Below are 20,734 nucleotides of genomic sequence, written 5' to 3'. Positions count from 1 at the left end.
CCTCCCTGGGACGCTTGAAATACATCATTAGATGTTAGTTCACATCTGAAACTGCACATACGGAGGTTGACACTTTAAATACAAGAGATCCAACAAAAAAAAAGAATCTACAGTAACCCATGTATATTCTATAGTTTTATCATCGATTTCGGTCAAAGGTCATTCCTCGTGTGCATGAATTCCCGATTTTACGACCAGGCAAGTATGAGACTACTAAATATAAAACAAATAGTATGTGAATGTACAAATGATTATTAGGTGCGAGAGCTGTGACCAGGCATACACATAAACCGTAAGGTATGTCAGAATACAACTCCTAGTTAACGAGTTAGATTGAAATGAGAATCAAACCTCGACGGTACGCCTTTGTTGACTTCAGTGCCAGTTATTGAGACTACTGCGATAGTAGACTGGCGAGAAGTATTCAGTTGATGGTAAAGAATCATTGATGAAATAACGATTTGAGGATACCAGGTGGTCAGTGAATGGACTTTATCTGTCTTTTATATACATAAAGAAAAGGTATGAAATTATTTTTTATTACCGGGATATTTAGTTTATAATATCTAGTCAAACTACGGTATTTTATATGAAGTTCGACTTTAGTCAATTTCCCAATAAATCAACAGAAAGGGCCCGGCTGTTCACTGTGAATCAAATACTTGTATTTGGTTCTGCCTTGTTCCAGTCGGCCGCAAACTCCGAAATCAATCACTATTGTTACCTGCAAAGTATTAAAACCAGGTGTGTAATACCTTGTTTTATTTGGTATAATACATTAAATGAAGTGAGTCCAATACTTTTATCCAATTCTTTATTCGGTTTCTAAATATTATCTTAAATTGTAAATAATGGCTAAGGGCAGTGTACACCTTACAACGGCTAACCGAAGACCATATACACCAAGCTATTAATGTTGTGATTTTGGATTCACTTTCAATATTTCATTTAATATTTCTATAACGTAAGAAGTTGGCTAAGGTTGGAGCGACCAGCACGTCCGTAAGCAGGTGCCACACTGTCCCGAAATTGACACCAGATGGACACACGATAGAGTAAATGTTCAAATTCGGCTTTGATCGTAAAAACATCGGACCATTCGGGAGGGCATCTTAAGCTATCGTATGACCTCCTGTGGATTTTCTCAGGCCCCGCCAGCAACTTCTTGAGCGCTGACGAAAACTTGCGAAGGTTCATTTTCGGTTTTCGTGTGTCCATTTTGTCCTGCATAAGGCCATCGTGAGGGCATCTTGTCAAATCGTGTCATCTTCGATTCTACCTCGTCTGATCATCGGTGCCATTGGGCATTCTTATACGCCCACATTTTCATGTGAACGTATATTGTCGTCACCCCTGTCCGTCCACAATTTGTTTGTGGACACTCTACAGGTCACAATTTTTATCCGAATTTGACGAAACTTTGTACGAAAGATCATGTTTTTATCGTGTGGTCCCGCAAAAGAGGGCTCAATTTTTATCCGATTTAAAAAAAAACAACGTTTAAATGGATCAACATTACAACAGAATGACGGTTGACTTCGAATTTTGTGAAAATCGGACCGAAACTGCTCGACAAAATGGCCGCTCCCTGTACGCAAATAGTGTAAAAGTATGTAATTAACAAGGTTGTGGACTCCTACAGGTCACCATTTTTATCCGATTTTGGTGAAACTTGAAATGTATGTTTACACACACACACACACACACCCACCCACCCACACTCACACTTTGATTTTATTTATATAGATTACAAGAGCAAGGGGTTATTACCATCCAAACGACTAGAAACTGCCCTTCCCTCCGTCCTGCACCATGAAATGAAATGAAATGGGGTTTAACGTCCTAATGTTCTGCTCCGACTGGGCTAATGAAGACGGACAAACGCCATTCAGTGTGCTATGAGGGAAATCTTGCCCGGGCAGCGGCACAATGGCCTACTCTTATATCGAATTCTAACTGCCAAGAGGTCTTTTACATGTAAGCCAATGTATACACGGGACCTCGGCTTTTCGTCCCATTCCAACGACTAGACAGCTCTGCTGTCCTTGTCAGGCACTCCTCCCTGCACCACTGACAAGGGAAACCATGTCGGAAAATTCCGACGTCTTGCACCAAGGCGAAACTATTTACGATTAGAAAAGTAATATAAATGTGCTTGATACAAAAGCTATAAATATAAAATTAACAATGCATCTGTGTGCGTTGGCGTTTTTATTAAAATTTTTATAGAATTTAAGTTACATTAAAACTATTAGAGCTTATCATAAATCTTTTTTATTAATATAAACGAGAATCGAATCCCAAAGCAGGATTATATACATTTTTGATATTCTAGTCGGATATATTTCTATACATTATAATTGGACGTGGAAACAATATGTTTTATTATATCGTTGGTCTAAATACAATAATATTTCTTATTTGGCAGTTGAAAATAATTTATTATTTCAATGGTTCTCGCTACAATAGTTATAAAATGATATATTTTGAAACAATAAACAAAGTCTTGATTATCCATGTTTTTAATTAAATTATTAACTGGCGATCGTGTTTAAATCCGTTAAAAATCACAACCATCCAATGTTCTAGTTGGTTGATTATAGGCTGGGCATGTCAATAAATGTCTAATTAATGATTTACATAACATTTGGGACCAAGCGAAAGATCAGCAATAGGCAGATTAAAACCTTATGTAATGCATCTTTAATTTAATATATCATATTAAATATGTTGATGCTGTTTTGAATTTCATATTTATTTTCTAAGCAAAAAACAATACAAAATGTTTTTCATTGCGCGTTTAAGTAACATCTTATTTATGGAATTTTCTTTGAAGAGCAGCAGAGAGGTCTTTGAAAGTTAAATATTTGAAATCTGATTTCGAAAAAGTAATCAAAAAAACCCAAACAACATTGGAATAGTGTAAGGGGGTGGGATGATCCATTAGAACACATTGGTTTACGATTTTTAAAAACAAAAAAAGATTAATTTGAGAGTCTTCCTGCTTTCAAAGTGAAATCAGATCAATATGGGGTTATTAATGACAATTATACGTGCATAGCATTCTGGAAAGGCAATGCATTAAACCAAAATTAGTACAAATGACAGAACATTATTTAGTATGGGAAATTTGATTTTACATTTTACATTGTATTTTAAATTTGATTTACATGTAGAATTAAAGAAATAACAATCAAATATAAACTACTAACTTTTGGGGGTGGGTAGACAGAAATTTACACAAATTCGCACATTTTATAAGCCTCTTCTCCTATACCACATTATTTTGATTGGCCTGTGGGGGAATTTTTAACGGGACAATTTTTTTATATTTTTCAAATTATTTTCATAAATTGCTGTATGTATCTCCCAAAAAAAGATAGGAATGCTGCTTAGGCAGTTCTCGTGGAGGTTTGTTTAAATGAAATTGTTTCAGCCCATTGGATGGGCCAGTAACACCTACATGTTCGCATATTGTTTGCACATGGTATATTTCAAATTAATTTGCTCTGGTAGTGAGTGAATGCTCTGATTTTGTTGACACGGACAAATTTAAACGTTTTCAAATTATCGTAAAGGCCTGCTCAAACAAATAATTATTTGTCGGCGTGGACAACCTGTCGCTAAAAAGTGACTTCCCGTTACAGATTTCTCATCACCGAGGATTTGTCGGCAATGGTATGTTGTGCACAAAAAATTACCAGTTCAGCAATACAGTGAATTGGTTTATATGGAGGTCTCCATCAAAGACTTAAACATTCAATATTCATAAGAAAAGATTTAACAATCCCGATACTTTGCAAATAGGGCGGATATAACCGACGCAACATCGGATACAATCTGTCGGGCCGTGTAAATTCACCACAGATAATACGTGAGAATTTGTCGGTGACGCTAATCAGGAGGTCCCGGTTCGCTCCCGGTGTTTGGCAAGAAATTTCCTCGAGATTTCCCCTTGTCAGTGGTACTTGACGAAGGGGCCTGACAAGGAACAGTGTCTAATTGGACAAAAAACAGAGGCCCTGAGGACACATTCATGTGCCCTGAAAAGAACCCCTGGCAGTCGGAATTGGAAATAAGAGTAGGCCGCAGTGCCGCTGTCTAGGCAAAATGTCCCTTATAGCACACTGTATGTAATATGCCAGTCGCCATTATCTCAGTCGGTGCAGAACAGTGGGACGTTAAACCCCATTTCATTTCATTTAATTAAATTAATGATCAATGCCGATATATATAAAAAAAGAGGATTGCTTGTCCCATAAAACCGGCAGAGTCGGACGATCGAGAGAGGATGGGTAAAATAACCCAGTCCACAGACTCGTGATTAAGCGCACTTGGTTTTCCCAATGCACTCTGAAATAACCATTTACTCGAACAGGAAGTATATCTACCTTGATGTGCAACATCTCAGATATTAAATTAATGCTTTCATTGGGATCTAATGAAATAAGCTGTAAAGTACTTGAATATTTTATATAAAGAAAATCCGTTCCATATCATCACTCAATAATAACCAACCATCATGAATTATGGAATGTGCAATTCTACGGGGAGGTAACCCAGAATAGCTAATTTCACTTCCTTGCAGCACGTCAACCATATTTATAACGGGACTAGTCCAACTGGTCATGTTATTGCATCACCGTAAACCAGTCATAATACTTCAGTTTTATCAATTTAATATCGTTGTTTTAGTATTAATGTACATGGACTGACGTATCTATGGTTTCATCCAGCAAGGAAAAGTGTTCTATCTTCTTTTCTCGCTATAGAATCTGATTTTTTACAGTGTAATCTCACATTAATTTAAAAACATAAATGTTTTTCTTTTTGGCTCAATCTTTGATACAAAAACTAGATTTATTTTTAGACTCTTTGGTTATTTTTGAAGTAAAAATAAGCTTCATCAGAATATATTATTTTGAATTTTTTATACTATTTGGAGTAATAGAATACTATAGCAACGTAATTTTGCTAAATGTTTGATAACCACATGTTGTTTACTGATCTTCAATGTTATTATGTCTACGTGTTGATTTATAATTTGTGTAAGAGGTTTTTTCTTCTCCCCCCCCCCCCCCCCCTTTCATCTCGAGTTTAAAATACTAAATAAACTTATTTTTTTTTATGTTAACGCTTGCAATGCAAAGAAAGTGGGGGGGGGGGTATCGGGTAAGGGCTTTTCTGTCTAACTCTTTTCGAATTTCAATTGCTAAGTGTTTATGTGTTCTCATGCCTGAGACCCACCTCCTGACGCGTGAGGACTAGGCTTGAAAGTGCTGGAACATTCATCCCTGCCCTCGACAAGATTCGAACCTAATATTATTGTCATACGTGTTCCGTAATTATTGAAACATCGTTCTGTAACAGTTCTGTAAGTCCAGAAACTGATATGGATTGAGTACTTAATCTCCGTAAACTAGTCCAGCTGTTGTATTATGTTGAGACATGTTCTTATTCAGTTGGCCTATGCTTTGTAACCCAAATTCTTCTTTATCACTAAATTATCCCAATTTGTGGATTGAACAAATTCTGGAACATGCAACTGAGTATCCCCATTGCTTTTACCCATTGGGCTGTTAGATGAATATTAGAGGGATTACAAAATAATGGGCCCATTAATGCAGCCTATGTTTACATGGTGCAACATGTGACTTAGCTTGTGTGTTTAGATCAATAACTGTAATTGGTTTTATACGCAACTAACGACAATATCACATTAATAATACATTTGTAATTATAGTAATATTATACCAATAACTCCATGACATCTGTATGGATGTTTCGTTTTTAAGCAGTTGCTTATCAAGTATAATCTATTGCTACAAGTGAATATGACAATTGCGTAATGTCCACATCATGTATGGCCATGAACAGTACTGGGTCTTGTGTAACACTTTGGCCCTTGAGACAATTTTGGGACTTTATAAAATTGTTTCTTCAATTTTGTCTATAAAGTCAAATCACACGTACTTAATGAACGTGGGCATAGTTATACATAAAAAAACAGTGATATTTTGGTCAAATTATAATCATTGTCAAAATAACCACCAAATTCTGGCTGTTTATTGACCTATGGTTGTTAGACCAATTAAGGTAATATATATCTCTGTTATTCGTGGGAAATAAACAAGTTTATTACGTATTTTCAATGGAAAAGTACCAAGGATCTGCCGAAATGATACAGGTATAAATTGAAGGGTTAAGGTGAGTTTTAACTAAACTCTCACAAGACTATTCCAAGAAGCCATTATATATTTGAGAACCAGGAACCTGCAAAGTTATTCCAGTTTACCAATAAAGCTGTGAAACTATTATTGCTGTAGTATTATTTACGATCACAAGGAAACACAACAAATAAAGAAGTCCATAGCACTACACTTGCTGGCTGCATAATAATGTATTTATTAGACTCAAAATTTATTTGATATTTAAAAATTGGCTGAAAACAAACAAAAAATCTTTTTCATTCCACGGAAGTATAAATCCCATATAAAAGATTTCATTATATGCCAAGATTTCAGACATTAATAAACGAAGCCCCTTTCAGTTCTAATATTCATTAACGTGAATAAACGGATCGTAATATAATTATCTGTATATTGACTACTTAACTCGCTACATCCCCGTTAGTTACAGATACTGACGAATGAAAACCAGGACAACTGTTAATCCATTAAATACAACGTGTGTGGTGATTGGTCGTTTTTATTAAATCTATATAGTGGAATATCTTGACTGTAAGTTTGTAAAGAAAGGCATTAATTCTTGTGCTCTGGAGCAGTAAACATGTTCTGGTATATTAACGTTTACCATAAACTATTACATTAAAAACCTATGTCAGGTAAGTACGTTTTTACTTGTCTAATTAATGGTTTGTGCTGTGCACGGGGTAGAGTATGATTTCTAGAGCACCAGCTTTCTTTCTTTTTTTAAATAATACGGATCGCTCCAAGATGTCCTCTTATTTAATTGTCAATGGCAGCTTTCATATATGTATTGGGTTTATTTGATTAACCTAGAGACAGGAACGAGGACAATTTGAAGGTAAAAATTTTCATTAAACATGTCACCACAATGGTACCATGTTCCCTATACCCCGGGTTTTTAAGTACAAAACGTATATGTCAGTAGAACTGACACGAAAGCTATACCTGCCCCCATCGCCATCTATTGCATACATACAAGAAAATACGACAAAATATTTTAGCTTTATATGAATTTCTCAGTTTAGTTGGTGTTGTAGAAAGAACCAGCACACCTTCGAGAATTAAGTTGTAAAGGTTTTGTAGAAAGTGCCAGAAAAATCTGGACAATTAGGTTGTATAAGTTTTGAAAAGAGGCAGTGCAGTCTCGACAATTCAGTTGTATAAGGTTGTGTAGAGAGGAGTCATTGCAATCTCGACCAAAAAGTTGTATAAGTTTTTGTAGAGAAGAATGGGTCATTCTCGGCATATGGTTTCGTAGAAAGTCAGTCCAATCTCGACAATTAAGTTGCATATGATTTTGTAGAAAGAGTAAGCACACTCTCGACAATTCAGGTATAAGGGGTTGTAGAAAAGGTCATTGTAATCTCGATGTAAAAACTGAAAGATATTACGACGTATTTTTGGAGAGGGGGATCACGTGGCTAAGTGGGTAAGACGCTGGCTCGCTAGCCTGGAGGTCGAGTGTTCGATCCCTGCATTGGCCGAGAAAGTTCATTCAGATTTCCGGCGTGGTTTCCCCCTTGTCAGTGATGCAGGATGGAGGGCCTGACAAGGACAACTGTCTAGTCGTTCGGATGGGACGAAAAACCGAGGCCCCGTGTACACATTGGCGTGCACGTAAAAGATCCCTTGGCAGTTGGAATTCGATATAAAAGTAGGCCGTAGTGCCGCTGCCCGGGCAAAATTTCCCTCATAGCACACTGTATGGCGTGTGCCCGTCTTCATTAGCCCAGTTTAGGAGCAGAACAGTAGGACGTTAAACCCCATTTCATTTCATTTATTTTTTGAGAAATGCGGAATAAGAGAGATAGAGAGAGACGAGAGAGAAGAGAGAGAGAGAGAGGGTTTAATTCGCTTGCGCGTAGGAAGTGGGAGGAAGCCGGAGGTCCCGGAGAATACCCACGAGGTTGGACAGGCGACCCTACTCCTTGTCACGTACAACCGGGGAATCGAAACCACGCCAGTTGACTCAATGACAAGCCGTATGATACAGAACGCACGTGCTAACCATTCGACCACCCAACCTCCCAATACCGAATAAACAAAAAAATAAATAACAATAAATCATATTCATAACTTTGATAATAATCATTGCCACTTCCGCTTTGAATTTAATCAAAATTACTCGCTCATTTATCTTTTTTATTGTTATTATCTATATGTAACACGTGTTACTGTGGTCAAACTGGACAATGACAGTTGTTAGAGGCGATATAATAAATTATATATATATATATATATATATATATCCTTTGACAACTGAGATAAGTCATTATCATAATAAATATGTGTTTCAGAAATTATTATTATGATTCATTATTAAAGGGACAATAACACTCTTGCTGGCTTGACAGCTCCAGAAAATAAAAAAAATAGCCTTATTCTAATAGTCCGGTGGCTGTAGGGGGGGGGGGGGGAAACCAAGTTTTTCTAGACCAGTTTTTTGCGTAGATTCCGAATCCGGTTGGTGATCAGGCGTTTGAGGGGGGCGTTTTCGAGATATAGGGGGTCAAATGTCTACAATGGGGGGAGGGGGAGATATCATTATGTTTACGTAATATATAACATATAAATAAGTGTTTATGATGCCCTTGGACAACTGTTTTGATTTCTGGGTAGGTGGGGTGGGGATAGCAGGTGTGTGTTGGGGGGGGGGCATTATATGTTGACATAATATATTAATAAAACATAAATTTCTAGGACTGCCCATCTTTAAATAAGTGTTTATGATGCCCCTGGACAGCTGTTTTTATTTGTGGGGAGGTGGGGTGGGGGTAGCAGGTGTGCGTTTATAAAAAGGGGATGGGGGGTACAATTGGCGTTCACGTTGATGATTTTCTTAGAACTTGGTAAAAACATTACTTTTTAATTCCACTGCACATCTCTAAATATGTGTATACGATTACCATTGTATCGGGGAGGGTAAGTTAATTTTGGGGTCAGAAACCAATTGGTTCAAAATTGACCTGAAAAGTGTTTTCTCGAGTTTTCGTTCAGTGCCAATATCGTCATCCAAAATATTAGATTATAATGATACTTTTCGAGAGATCTTGAAATGTCCATAAAAAACACATGTTTAGATATTAGTTTATTCTTATAATATGTGCTGGATAGATATCTTCTTGATGGCTAATCAACAGCCTGTGTATATCCTTTGGATATGCTTCAGATACCCATTCACATTGTAAATCTTCATTCCAGCCTTGTATCGCAAAGTCATCTTGTTCGATCATTAATTTTGCAACCTGTCTCCATATTGCTGCAACATAATTATTGCGTTTAATGTGCAGCAAAAGACTACTCAGGCAAGATGGTAATAAAGAAAGAAAGTTTTGTTATTTTTCATAACAATTAAAATTTCTCCAGAAGATCTGTAAGTCGGTTTTCGCCGTACAAGGTACATGTACAAACAAATTTTTCTAAACCAGCAATTACGTCTTTAGAAGCATCATTTGTCTGTCCCAGCTCTTTAAAAATTGTTAAAAAGTTGGGGTTATCTTGAAAAAGAAAGACAGATAGTCATTACCACTGAAAGCATGTAGGCCGAGATATTCTCGAAACTTTCAATACTAATCTTGATTGGATCAAAAAATATCAAGATAAGTATTGAAAGTGTCGAGAATATCCTAAAACTGACAACCAACCACGAGGACACCAAATTATCTTACCTACTCCTCTTCGCATTGCAAATTAATAGAGGTGCTGAAACAAATTGTATTTTGCGTTTTTGCTCGGGCGAAATAGACATCCCAATCATTCTCTTCGCAAACGATGATCCAAATATACAAATTTTGATCGATAATGAGACGGGTAAAGTTAGAACATATCGCGAAAGACGACTTACATCAGTAGATGACGCTAGAAAAAAAGATTTTCTGGGTGAAAAAATAACAGGCCTTTCTTTATTACCACCTTGCCGTATGCGTGGTCGTTTGCTGCATGGCTGGAATGAAGATTTACAATGTGAATTGGTTTCTGAAGCATATCCAAAGGATATGCGAGCTGTTCGCCAGCAACCAAGAAAATATTTATCTCGCTCATATTATGAACTTTTGATTTTGAATCTTCTGATAAAGACTATGAATAAACTAACAACTAAACATATCTCTAAGTTAATGTGTTTTGGATTTACATTTCCAGATCTCTTGAAAAGTACCATTATAATTTAATATTTTGAACGAAAACGCTAACGTGATACCACTTTAAGCTCAATTATGAACGAAATGATATCTGTCCACAAAAATACATGTTGCCATCCGCCATCAGCCGCCACATATAGTACATATACCCAGAGCACATTCTACGATATCATGCAAAGAGAATATACTGGCCAATATGGCCACTGATCACCAATGATTTCACCATTGACTTTAATGTTAATTCTCGTCTCTTAGACCGGCTCCAACTTTTTCCCAAATTTTCGTTGGGTAGGACGCTTTCTACTACAAATGTAGCAACATATGGCACGTATAAGGTTCATCATGAAAAACTTGAGATACACAAGCTGGAAGTAGAGTCATGTAAACATGCAATTTTCCGCCCTACATTTCAGCCTAACCAATCTCTTATCTCTTGTATCTTCCGCCTCAAAATCATGAATATTCACCAATACCTGGCAGAAAATGTATATTTAAACCCTTTTCTTTAATTTTATACACCAACAGGCCAACAAAGATGGCCATGCAAAAGAAGGAAAAAGAGAAAGGGGAGAAAGATTTCTAAGGCGTAGAAATAATTTGTAGAGCTTTGTCCATATATACACCGGAAACCCTCTGCGTTTGTATTATTCTACATGTTAAGGGTAGTTTTTGAAAGAATTTGAAGGACTGGGGCGTGGATATGGCACATGCCCGAGTCCCATCAAAGGTTTCGCGTGTAGCATAGAGAGTATGCAGAGTATCTAAGAACTACAACCGTTATAATTGACTGCAATATTAATTAAGATACAAGAATATGATCACCTTCCGACCGATATAAACAGGAATACAAACTCTCGGACTTGATAAAGATCAGAAGTCAAAAATGCCCATTCGACATCACCTGTCCTTGAACTTGTGGGAGTGGTTGATTGTGATCGACATTTTGACAGATTAAATGATATAGTATTGTTCTGCCAATGGCAGAAGGAAATGTAATACTTAAGAACTGATTTATCTTAGTTATCAACAGCCTATTCTATCAAGTAGTACCAGTGATTTCTTGTTAAAAGAAACGCTTTATAAAGAATGGATACATCTTGTATTTATTTTATTCCGAGTTGGACGCCATGATGTCGAAGATAGAACTCTAGATCATACTGTATATCACGGAGTCAAATGGCGTGCTTTCGATCCCGCACTTGTACGTGACAGGGAGTAGAGTCGTCTTCTTAATCTCGTTAGTTTTCTTTCACTTCCACGAGTCCCCTATATACGCGCAAGCTAGTTATTGAAATAAAATTGTATCATGTGTTAGTCCCGAAATGACCTAGTTTGTGTCGAGTGGACGTCAAATCCCATTTCCCTCTCAAACAAACAAAAACCTAGTCACACATCACACATCTCTTAAACAATAACGGTCCCACTTTGAAAATTAGACAATAGCCGGCGATGTGTACTGCCAAACAACGCAGTGACGAAAATGCACAGATTTTATGATTTATGTAATGGATCTCAGACCCTTTTTTTTTACCCTGCTTTAGTTTGATGTGAATGATACTTTAATGTTTAAATACACAGACAATGTGAAGTTGAATTTTAGTATTGCTCCAATGAACACAAATGCGTGTAACAACTGTATGTAGTATTAACTAATTGCAATATAAAGTGACACATGACAATATAATATAAATAAGCTAATTGACGTAAATACTAAATATAATATCATTATACTATTCTGTAATCAGATCTATTATTAATTTAAAGGACTTAAACCCGAAAATCAGGGGAAATCTCCGTAACAATTTGTGATAAATATAGAAAAATAATTGTATTAAGATATATAATGGATCAAGATAATCTAATTAAAATTAGTTAAAATTTCGTCCGGTTTCACTTTTGTTCCAATCCTTACACTTCATTGTTATCTAACCCGGAGAGTTTAGAAGGAAAATAATTTAATAAAATACATTAAAGATCAAAATTAGTCTAATTAAAATTTCGTTTCGTTGATTTTTCTTTTTCTGATTTTTATAGTACACTGTAGCCTAACCTAGATTTTATTACAACGTTCGTTCGTTCCTAGAGTTTTACGTCCACTTCCACCAAGGGAGATATCGTAGACCAATTTATTACAACCGGTCGGAGTTCCTTTTGTACCCACCTATACAGCCAATCACATTTATACTCTTTGGTTTTAAAATTCCCAGAATTCATTACTTCATTTAACAACTACCGACATATTTGATGGTTCTTTTTAGGACCTCATTTAGGAATTGAACTTCATTGTTCCAAATTAACCCTTTTATACATCACCCAATCCATGTCCCCAACAATTATTTGGCTGATATTTACAGTTTATGACATGCGATTATCTAACAAGAGGTTAGTATTTTTGTGACGAGTTTCTAGAATGAAGTTAAACTTGCACATACCTTGAAAAATAGAGAAAGTCTACTCTAATCAACCAGGTATTTTATTTCTTGAATAACAATCATAAAACCTTTATTGAAAGTGGAATGAATTTAATAACATTTGTACTATAAATATAGAACCTTCTTTACTTAAACCCTTAGGGGTATTTAACATTAACCCCATTACTGTAACACGCCTTGTCAACTATGTAATCGTCTGCTATAATTATTTCCGTCTGTTTAATAAGTCAATTGGCCACACAATTTTAATATCCGGAGCAATACAGCCGTTAAAACATTATTTGTCGGATAAAATATTTCTATAATTAGAACATATCCTGTCAACCTGTCAGAAACAATAAATAGGAATTATGATGAGCTGGCACAGCTTGTATTTGGATAGTGTTATTACCTGCTATATACAGAATATATCATTATATACCATCAATTATGTTATTCCCGGTAAATATCCTATAATACACAACAGGGTACAATCTTACTTGCCGATGTTTGTAATTGATTACTGTAGATCAGTATGTCCAACTGACCGACATGTTTAGTTTTGAAACTAATGTACATCACAGGCGCCTGTAACGTGGAAAATATTTCAAAAATAACATTAAGCTATGACTAAGTATAATGTCTAAAGTCTGTTAAGTCCATGTTCGTAAGCGAGATTATCAAATAACTGGTCTGATTCCGATTTCTAACTCGGGGGCAAATAACGGATAATAATACCAAGGTGAGAAACAGATTGGAATTAAATAATTGGGATCAAAGTTCACTACTCTAGATTCTGTCAACCACTAAATTTCGCTAGGTAGAAAATCGAGTCTGCGATGACCTTTTAAATAAAATAAAACCAAGTACGAACAATCCAATCCATTAGACAAAATTAGAAGTCCTAAAAAAACGGTATAGGCAAAATAGTGAAATCAGCAAATGGACTGTTCACCGTGTACGAAATACACGACAAACAGTGGTTACAGGTGTCCGGAAGAGTAAGATTACCCTGCCTGGCGCCACATCCGCCATAGCTGCATCCACACTATTAGACGAAATCTCGGTAAAATAGCGTGATAGGCCAATGGACTATCGGTATGCAAAATGCACGTGATGAACAGTGTTAACGATGTATTAGACAAAATACTGACGTTTAAAAATTATCCACATGATCCTCTTTAAGTCACGTAGACAATTTTTAAACGTCACTCGTCAGTATATTTTATCGACTTTTAATATCGGTCTATCCACTACCTGGCTTTTTGTAGCCAAGCGTTGTTTTCGACGTGGCTTTTTGATCCTTTGATGTCGGCTCTTCATATCGTTGCGAATCAGAATTCGACAAGCGTTTAGATTCTTAATCCACCAAGAGGGAACGTGAGCTGGATTTAGGCCGTCTTGAGACAGGTTAGTTTTACCCTACTGGTAGGGAACTCTTTACTAACGAGCGGTTACGGGCGGGTATAGGACTAACTAGTAAAAGAGTAACGTTGCTCCGGGGTTGAAAGCTGGGGTGTTTGGTGGTTTATTGCCATTGCTAGAAACTCATTCGACGACGTCAGCGTATGTCTCTCTAAGACCAGTGACAGAAAGACTAGGCCCTATTGCGTCCTCGCGGGCTAACGGATGGGTATGCATCCGATCTGCAATCTTTCGACGGGTGTTTCGAAGGCAGGAAAATCAGCTTGGGGACGAAGGTAGAGATGTCTGTTGCGGATACGATGTGATGATACTTGTTCTCGACTAGGATATTTGGCCTATTTCGGTCGAGGACTTCGCGAGAATGAGAGTGCGTCCGATAATAGGAGGGAGTGTCAGTCTATTAATTTGAAAGAGACACGGAGAAAAAAAGACAGGTCTAGCCGAAATATGCAGGGTATTACGTGAAAGTCTTGATAAGATGAGGGAGGAGATGGCCAGTCTGGAATTTCTGGAGGAAGCTGATTTATCCCAGAGCTGGCAGAATGGACACAAATCCATGAATTTGTTGAATGTTGAGAATACCTGTTGGAATGACCATCCCATCCCATCCCACCATCTGACGATAGAGCATAAAGTAAACGGTCGTGACACTTTTCTGATAAAAAGTGTTGTTTTATAAAACAAATTGTATGTAATCAGTCATTGGAGTGAGGCAAATTTGTTTTAAAATCGCTGTTTTCAGTATATCTATTCTCATGGGGAAGACTGTTGACCATAATCCCTGGACCATAAATCGATTATTGCGAAAACAGACAGCAAAGGGAGGTGTAACTCTTTTGAGACTCATGCGACGTCATGGCCAGCCTGGTGTCGAGCACGTCATCATTAAAGCCCTATATATCATTAAAGCCCTATTGGAACATGGCGTCATGGCACAGAGGAAAACACAGAGCCGATCCCATTTGGTGGCGTCTTTATCATGATATCACTTGGTAACAGCCAGAGGTAATCTCAGTGTTTAACGGTACCAAAGAGAGGCCCTGGACAGTGTGGAGTATCTCGCTTGATTGGCAATTGTCCTTTTCTCACAGGGAAAATATTTATGCACGTCAACGCTAGACCACACCACGTGCGTGCCGTTGTTAATTTTCTGCGTCATTTGCGTTGCTACACTACTTTGATCAGTCAAAGCGATCAGCCAGTAAAGAATTTGGATCAGGCACTACGCCAGGAATTTAAAGTTGCAATTTCATATTTTTAAGTTATATTTTTAAAATTCATTAAAATAAGGCCTTAAAATAGATGGTATCTATAAACAGTCCTACCTTGTTAAAGAATAATCCTATTTTAAAATCATATAATTCATTATTGCCAGTTGAGAAATTGCCAAAAATATCATTTTCTTCTTCAAATTCAAACGTTTGAAGATAGCTACTCCATGGTGGAGAATAGAAAACAGGGGAGGTTATTGTGTTTTTATTTCCGGTGTAAATGAGTTTTAAGTGTGAGAATGACGCCTATGATCGTATAATAGTGAGTTGCCAACCTATTGAGCAAAAGACATAGAAATAATTATGTTTTGACTTTCTTAGAAAATATGAAATTGTAACTTTAACAGACTGACGCAGGCTCGGATCTAACGTTTTTGTCTTTCTTCGAAGATGAACATATTTTACTGCACAATAAGCATATAAAGTAATTGATAAAAACTTACAAATAGTTACCTATAACCTGTCACAACAAAGTTTATTCAACCATATGAACTAATCATGCATAACTCTCGGGAAATAATGGGCACGTACATCGACAATAGAATAGTGTTACACAAACAATTTCATGTTTTGATCACACTTTTATCTCACATTATTTTGTGTGAAATAATGGTAAGTTCTTTATTGTTGACGATTTTGTGTATTAACGCTTGGGCTATAACATTACACAAATCAAACACCCGTGAATCATAAGCCTTGAATATTAAATATGTCATTATTAATCGCATCATATGCTTGGGATATGCCGCTTTTGTCATTCGCTATGTGTTTAACCTGTGAAACTGGAATTAAGCTGTCTAATGTTATTATCCATGTATCCGTCTTAATTAGTTTCCTTTAATTATTCATACAGGCATCAATCCATTTTTGGAATAAGGATGGATTACGAACGTATGGTGTGACATTACGCGTGTAACTAAAGGCGTGATGATAGGAGATAAGTCTTAATACAGTATAATAATGGTCATCTATATCCTAACAATAGATGGGTTAAGAGAAGTAATGGTTGATTTTTTTTTAGGTCAGAATCGTAGAAGAGTGCATGATTTTCCATTTCTGCCAGGTTTTCTATTAAAGACACATTATGTAAGATTTAGCTATACTAGTTCAAAAATTGATAATGCAACATGAATATATTGAAAATTTCATACAAATTACTTTATTCTGGGCGAATTTTTATCACTGTTTGAAGTTTCGGCAGGATGTGGCATCGATTCTAAAATGGCGTCGCTGCCCATAGATTGCTTTGATGAAGACTAGTCAGAACGACGAACTGACTTCAATATTGTTATAAAATGACTGTTACGTGTTACAGACTAAGATCATCGGAATGTTCATGAAATTGTTAAAGGCTTAGAAACGGCATGCATTTAACACGGAAGTCAAGGGAGGGTTGGAGGGGTGGGGGTAACTAGTACAGATAGATAGCGATGGTGGGGCTTTTAAAATCTGGTGTAAACAGAACAATCAGTTGTCATTTGGAAAGTGTAGACAATTAAGGCCAGAGCTTAATGTTTTCTAAATTAATTTTGATCCGAATAGCTGCTATTATTACCTATATCTTACTAAAATACAGAGACAAATGGGTCATGTTATTATATCAGTACCGTAGTTGGTACTAGCCATTGCTGACTGTCCAATCGTTAGCGCGACATAATGAACACCACAATAAATGTATAAATAACAGCTATATAGTAATACTTATAGTAGGTCTCTTGATGACGCAAAACTAATTAGGTTGCGGATAATGGTAGCTTTATTGGGTGCTTACATTTAAACGAAAGGCAGATTAAAAGGTATACGGGTAGTAAATGGCTATTATTTATTTTTATTGAAAGTTATAATTCCAACTAAGTGAAATATTCGCGTTCGTTAATAGAAATCAGACATTTGTGACAAATTGTCTTTTAAAAGTTGTGTAATCGATGTAATAACTTTTAAGTGCGTGTTCGATTCATAATATTCTAGAGTGGGAATTAACATTCTCAAAAACTATTTGTGTCTCGATAAAACGAACATGGGTTATCAACATGAAGGATTATTTTGTTCAATTCATTGAATAACGGCCAGTGGCGCACAGAGTGGTATGTACAGAGAGAGGGGAGGGGGATAGATTGGGAGGTGTGGGATGGCGATGGCCCGGACATCCACTTCAGTCACTCGGCAAACCTCAGCAGATTCCAGTACCCTACATCTAGCCTCAGCTGTATGACAAAGTCCGCCACTGGAACAACTTTCAAGTTCCCGGATTACCAACGGCGTTGTCCATGACGACGCCTTTGAAGAATGTTTTATCATACAAATATTTCAAAGTCTGAAGCTGTTTTTCTTTCAAGTTTATCCGATTTTCTTTAAACAACGGCAATTTTGCACTGAAAATTCTACACACGCTTCGAACGACGCAATTTTGATAACTAGTTTTTAAAAGCGGCAAGTTTTGCTAATAAGTAAACCGGCGCCGCATCGCAATTGTATAGGCGTAGGTACATATCACTTACCGTCATACAGCCGAGGCTATATTAGAGAAACGGAATCTGCCGAGGTTTGCCGAGTGCCACTTCAGTGTGAATGTGTGTGGCGGTGTAATGATTCTCCAATCAAAAAGTAACTTTTAAAAAAATCAATTTGAAATTAACCCTGTTAAATTTGTAGCAAAGGCTGCGCTACTTAATTTGAACAATAAGTTTTACATCTAAAAGGTTTTCCTTTCTCACATTTGGTATCACCACTGTACGTCATGTTTAGCAAATATTTGTCTTGGTATCCCCTCAATACAAAAAAAACCCCTTGGCGCTAACCCTTAAGCACGTTTCTTCGGACTAGATTTTTCTGTAACTTAGATTGATTTAATGATATGACAAGAAAGCTCAAGTTTATCTAAGAATTATCATCCCTGTGACGACATTCACTTCAGCTGATCAATTTAAATTTGGTTATACATGTTGGGTTAACATTGTGTGTTTTGTTTTTGCCATTTTGTAGGAGGAATAAATCCCTTGCTGATCACATCTGCATCAGTTTGGAATATTAATGTTTCACAACCCAGGACTGAGGCTGATGTCCGTTTCTTCATTCTCAAAACAAATAGATGATAGATATTAAATACTTGCACATTTATCTGTCTGTAAAGCAACCAACAATCAACAATCATGCTTGAACTTAGTAAAGGAATTGGTGTAGTGGAACTACACACCGGGTTTCATCACTCTCACCCAATTAGAATCAAAGTTATCGTCTCAACTAATCAAATTGTTTCTCCCTGCTTAGCCTTAGCGGAAATACTAATCATTCGCCTAACACACACACGTGGGTCTTGTTAATTAGACCTCAATTGTAAGAGTTATAGTTTGACGACCCGACAGATAAAGCAATTTAGATAGCCCGGGGGTGGGGTGGGTGGGTGGAGGTATTATAAAAGTGTGTAACAGGAACATCGTGACAGTTTCTACATTGTAGATTGCAATTATACACGGACTCATTCGATTATCTATCCACACGTAGTTCCCATAGAAAAACATATGTTTAATTAACTTGCTTTATACTTATAGACCGATACATATGGTCAATTAACACACTTTTATGGAATAACAATTACTATGGTTTACTTCACTGCGACGTTTCAACAAGATTTCAAAAATTGGTATCAATCATATACACACATGATACACACATGGTGTAGAGAAATGTGTTATAAGATTCATTATATATCAGTAAGATAAAGACCAACTAATATGGATGGCGAATCTTAACAACAGCAGCTAGCTACATTACAAATTATTTTCGAACGGTGAAGCGTTCTTCTTAATCAACTGATAAAATCGTACTTAACAAACGATGATGATGTTATCATGATAATAAATGACAGAATATAACAGTTATTGATAAAATTGTTTCTTTTATAACATCAATTTAATAAAAAGAAAGATAAAGTAATCAACTTATATTGTCAATATCAGTTTCTGAACATCGTTCCATTTTTTATATCTTCGATAGATAAATTAGTTGTGCCAAATCAAGACATTTTCCCTGCTTTAAAGTTCGCTTGTTTTTAGAAGTTTTGAACATCCCGATAGTTAATAGGAGAACAACAACTGTTCTGGTTTATATGTTTTCTATGTATGTAGAACTCAAAATAGTTTCAACCTAATCTTAAGTACATATCGTTTCGTCTTTATTTAATAACTTAACGTGACGGCCATGACATCATGATGTTAGCTGTAAATGCAGTGATTCTCAACCAGTGTACCGCGGCACACAGGTGTGCTGCGATATGTTTCTAAGTGTGTGCGAAATATTTAACGGCACACTAAGAAAATTTCTCACTAAAGAAGTCAGCTATTTGATTGATGAAATTCGAAACAATGCAATAAAGTATATTCACAACTGTGTTTGTCTATGGATAGTTTGAGTCATTCTATGTGTCTATGACTAGTCTGTGTCTACGGTTGTATGTCGTCATGTTTTTATTTTGCAAAATTCAAATATTTTTCATATTGTTTTAGCCAGGTGTGCCTCTATTTTTTCACGTGTTCCAAGGTTTGTCGTTGGCAAAAAAAGGTTGAGAACCACTGCTGTAATGTATTGTACTTCAGCAGCTTTTGCATTATTGAAATGTTAACTTAAAACATCGACGCAATAAACATGCACCACTTTTATTAATGGATTTATTAATCTTGCAATTCTCAGTGTAGCATCATGTGATGAAAAATGTGAGTTTTAAAAGGCAGAAACTAATACAATTCTGTGTGAGACACATTACCTTATACCATGATCACAATAACATAATTTCTCATCATTTAATGTCATTTCATATTACTACCAAATGATGTTTAAAAACAGTGTATTATCGTATTTGTCTAACATCTGTATTATTAAAAGCAATGAAATTGTAAAGCAATCTGAAATAATAAATGTTCTATGGTCATTATTTTAAAATAATATTTTATTATATTTTGTAGTTTGTTTCATTTTATATAGAAATGATGAAATTATAAAACAATATACCGATGAAAAATATCTGACATTAGATTAATAATGTAGAATATTAAAATCATCACGAATGCCACCCATATAGACAATCTTAATCAAAGTCTATTCGATTTCTACTGGCTCATAGTCACGTTCAATATAATGTCCAATCTAAATGGATTAATAAGTATTTTGGCCAGGATTTATAGGCATGCTTGGAGATATCCTAAAATGGATCACATATAATAGTTTTAGTTTCGTATGATTTATCACCTCGTGCCATTACTCTGACCACGTCATCTGATAACAAC

At 36.2% G+C, this 20,734-nt stretch overlaps 1 protein-coding gene across 2 annotated transcripts in view; it reads left to right on the top strand.

The window, feature by feature from the left end:
• The first annotated feature begins 343 nt into the window (after positions 1 to 343).
• LOC126818531 (growth hormone secretagogue receptor type 1) overlaps positions 344 to 20,734 on the top strand; it is a 38,821-nt gene continuing 18,430 nt past the window's right edge. Inside the window, exon 1 of one of the 2 annotated variants that reach the window (XM_050545995.1) lies at positions 344 to 522. The gene's annotated coding sequence lies outside the window, so the exon portion shown is untranslated. Of the gene's footprint in view, positions 523 to 6,744; positions 6,845 to 20,734 lie in introns of those variants that run through there. The other variant, XM_050545994.1, reaches the window with a different exon arrangement.

Source organism: Patella vulgata, chromosome 4, assembly GCF_932274485.2.
Source record: "Patella vulgata chromosome 4, xgPatVulg1.2, whole genome shotgun sequence".
Lineage (NCBI taxonomy): Eukaryota > Metazoa > Mollusca > Gastropoda > Patellidae > Patella > Patella vulgata.
This window is presented reverse-complemented; position numbering and strand designations above follow the sequence as displayed.